Source organism: Nicotiana tabacum, chromosome 20 (assembly GCF_000715075.1).
Source record: "Nicotiana tabacum cultivar K326 chromosome 20, ASM71507v2, whole genome shotgun sequence".
In the NCBI taxonomy this organism is placed as follows: domain Eukaryota; kingdom Viridiplantae; phylum Streptophyta; class Magnoliopsida; order Solanales; family Solanaceae; genus Nicotiana; species Nicotiana tabacum.
Window position 1 is genome coordinate 162,553,434 of NC_134099.1, and position 4,256 is coordinate 162,557,689.

A 4,256-nucleotide genomic window follows, 5' to 3' on the forward strand; every position below is an offset into this window, starting at 1 on the left:
ATTAAACTCTAATAAGTCTAATTAGTTCAATAAGTTTTTATATGTCTTAATTTTAACCTAATTCATTTACCTAGTAAATACTTTATCTCCATCGAGCGTTTATATCAAATCAAACTATTTCATCGTAGTACACACAATTTAGCAGGTATTTGGATAGAGATTTGGTTGAAACTTGAAAAAATTCGAAATTTAAGTTGTGTATGAATACTATATATTTTACTTGAAAAAAATAAAATTTTGCGAGCCAAAGATTTTATTTAAAATAATTAATCAAATTTCATGAACAAATACTATTTTATTTTTTAAATGTCCAAACGAGAGCTTAAAGTAAGAATATAAACAAATAACGTATCTCGATGCAACCCTATTCTCATCTCATTTCTTAAAACTTGGTTGGTAGCTAGATTGCAGACACCATTTCAGCCACTCAGAGGTACGCCATTTTTATCTTTGTTTCAGTCTGTATCTTTTGTGCTAAATTTACCCCTTTGTTTTTTGATATTCATATTCCCTTTTCTCAAAGTAATTATTGCAATTTATTAAACTTAGAACACTTTTTAGTAGCTGATCAAAGCTTTAGCTCCTTAATTGCACATTTTGCACTAGATATAGTACAGATCTATATAGAACAAGTCTATATTTAGGATATATCCAATATTTTGGAAGATGTATAAAGATATAAATACAAAAGTTATATCAAGATGTTAACGGGTTATAAAAACAGGGAATTTATGGATTCATGATTTGCGAGTGCTAATATGCATTTTTTATACGAGTTTCGACAAAAATTAAATCGGAATACCTCGATTTATGTTTTTCGGAAAGTTGAAGAGTTGAAAATTTGACTCTGAAACATGCAACCACACTGAGAGAAGGCCTTAGCTAGCATGTGGGACCAACACTATTTATTTTTTACTGGACGGGTGGGGTCCACTCGAGTTTTTTTGGGCCGTTAATGGAGGGGTGGGACCGCTGGAACGTTTTTTTAAATTGGGGGTGGGTTGGGTTGGGGGGTTTCGTTCTAGTTTGGGCGTGGGGGAAGGGAAGGGGACAATATTTGAAGAGGTAAAATGCTGTTCATCAAGGCGTTTTATGTAAAACGTCCTTTTGAACCGCGTTTTAAGTAAACGCCCATTTAGCTTCCGGGTAAAATGCGGTATTAAAAGGCGTTTTATATAAAACGCAATATTAAAATGCGTTTTACCTTAACGTCCCAAACGGACGTTAAGGTAAAACATGGTTCATTAAGGCGTTTTACATATTTTGGTCGCTAAGTTTTTTTCCCCACCTATTTATGTATTTTGAGTCCAAAAATACAATATTTAGGTTTCGGACTCAGGCCCCCTCCCCAGACCCACGGTGTGGGATAAGGTGTGAGATAAGACTGGGTATGTTGTTATTATAAAAACAGGGAAAAACAGGTTACACACTATCCTCCCCTGACCCACGGTGTTGGATAAGACTAAAAATGTTGCTGTTGTAAAAACAGGGAAATTATGGATTCACGATTTGAGACTGTTATAGACTTCTAATGCTCTTAGATTGTTATGGTTTTGATTTGTCAATGTATTTTTTTTCTTCTTTTTGACGAGAGTATTTGAAAATTGTACGTCAACATTTGTACTTTCACTTTTGAAACAAAATACATGTAATATATGTGCATTTTACTTCACAAGGCATGAATTCTAACAAATTAAATTTCAACTTATTGTACCTAATGTAAAGAGTTTATCGTGGAACTTTAATGCTTTTCTATAGCACATTTTCGCAATTTCGCAAATCATGTTGTTTATAGCACCATTGACCTCTTGCAGTTTGCAGCTTTCAGGTCATACAAAGGGGAATTCAGTAGATATGGCTTATGCTAGTGTTGCTTCTTGAGATCCAAATTTGTGACTACAGAGAAGAATTCCCGCTCTTCGTGAAGAAGTTAGTTAGCTCCTTACAAATATTTCTCAAGAGCTTATGAGAAAAGCAAGGATTCTGGGGAAATGATTGATTTGGTAGCACAAATAAAAGAAGCTGCGAATGTTGTTGATGCACAATGATAAATGATAAAATGCAGAAAGAGAAGGCACATGAAAGGCTTTGTGTTAGCTTGCAACAAGTGGCAAAGGATATTGATCGGGTCCAGAAAGAGTCGACAAAGATTCAAGATAAAGGCAAACAAACATCAAACAAATGTTTGTTTCAAGATTCAAGTTCAGCAAAACATATTCTACTTGTTAAGAACAACATGGTGGGACGTGATGATGAAAGGGAAAAATCGTTAGACGATCTGACTAGAGTTTTCTTTGATGAACCCAAAGTCATCAGGATTGTCGGGATGGGAGGTATCGGTAAGACAACAGTACGGAAAGAAGTGTTCAATGTATCTATTCGATCTTGTTTTGATGTTTGTGCATGGAATGACGTGAGACAATGCTTTCCAAGTCAAAACAATGGAGTCGAATATTGTTGACCACCCTTTCCTTAAACTAAAAAGAGTCGACGGACTCTTCTATTCTACTCTCTATGGGAATCCGAAGCTGTGAGGACGACCCGCGCACTTAGTTCCCTCCATTCCTGGAGAAGGGCCTTTTTCCTCTCTTCCAGACTACGGATGTGGTTCCGGATCTCTTGTATCATATTTGCTACGGCCTCAGGGTCAAGAGGAGGCAAATGCACCCACTCTCTTCCAAACCGCGAATATGGTTCCGGATTTCTTGCATCATATTTGCTACGGCCTCAAGGTCGAGAGGAGGCAAATGCTCCCAGTCTCTTCCAGACCTGGGAATGTGGTTGCAGATCTCTTGCATTATCTTTGCTATGGTCTCAGGGTCAAGAAGAGGCAAATGTGCCAATTCTCTTACAAACCACGAATATAGTTCTGGATCTCTAAGACCGGGAATGTGATTATGGTTCTCTTGCATCATATTTGCTACGGCCTTAGGGTCGAGAGGAGGCAAATGCTCCCAGAACAAACCCAACCTTTGTTCCAATTGGAGCTCGTAATGATGAAGTAGCTTGTTATGCTAGTACATAGAATCTTTTTTTTGTAGATGGGCTTCATGAATCCAAATGAGAGTTGGAACCTCTTTTAAAGTGTGGTGTTTGCAAATGAAATAACACCATATGAATTCGAAACTACTGCGAAGCAAATTGTACACAAATGTCAAGGGTTACCGCTAACTATTGTTGTGGACCTGTGGTTGCTGAGCTTCTATCCAAATTTGAAAGGAGAATAAAATATTGGGAAATTGTTGCTGAAAATGTCAAGTCATTTGTCACTAATGATCCTGATGAACAATGTTTATATGTGCTTGGGTTTGAGTTACAATCACTTGATCAATGACCTAAAACCATGCTTTCTGTATTATTGAATTTTTCGGGAAGACAATGAGATTTCAGTGCAGAGATTGGTGAGATTATGGATGGCTGAGGGGTTTCTGAAGATGGAAAAAGACTTGAAAGGAGAGGCTGAATAAGTGTTTACAAGATCTTATCGCCCGATGTGTAGTTCTTGACTGCAAGAGATGTAGGAATGAAACAAAAATTAAATCATGTAAGGTTCATGATCTAATATTCGAGCTGTGTTTGAGAGCCGTTGAAAGCCAAAACTTCTTCATCATGAATGACATTGTATTCGATGATTCAGATGCAGAAAAAGAGAACACTCGGTGTTCTTATAGTTTTTCTTTAACTTTTACTCTCAACTAATAGCTTTTTCATGTTAATTTACTCAGAATCTTGGACTTTAAGTTGTTCGAAACTCTTCTAAGGTGGGTGGATGTGAACATCATAGGTAAATTGTTCTTATATTTTGTTGCTTGTGGCGAAGAATAGTGTCCAATTGCAGGCGGATTTACTCGTTTGATATTTTTGGCGAATTGAGATGGTTGACCTCATGTACTGGAAAGCCACTAATGACAATTTTCATGTCCTTGAGCTCCTCCTCATGATTAAAAACTGCACTAATTTGGAATAGATACCCATTGAGTTTGCAGATATCCACTCTTTACAACTAATTTAGATAAAATGGTGTGAGCTCCCAGGAAACAGTCTCTCTGCCTTTTCAGGGTAGGGGTAAGGTTGCGTATATCCTATCCTCCCCGGACCCCATGGCTAAATGCTTAATGTGCCAGCTGGTTAAGGCTGAGCACCAGAGACCAACATGACCCTTATAGCCAGTTCAGATACCACATTGGAACTGTGGAAGTGGGACGAGATAGCCATGGACTTTGTCTCTGTATTGCAAGACTGCGAGGCAACATGAC

At 37.5% G+C, this 4,256-nt stretch overlaps 1 pseudogene; it reads left to right on the top strand.

Moving 5' to 3' along the window:
• The first annotated feature begins 295 nt into the window (after nucleotides 1-295).
• Nucleotides 296-3,715, top strand: LOC107813703 (putative late blight resistance protein homolog R1B-12; annotated as a pseudogene).
• Nucleotides 3,716-4,256: the final 541 nt, after the last annotated feature.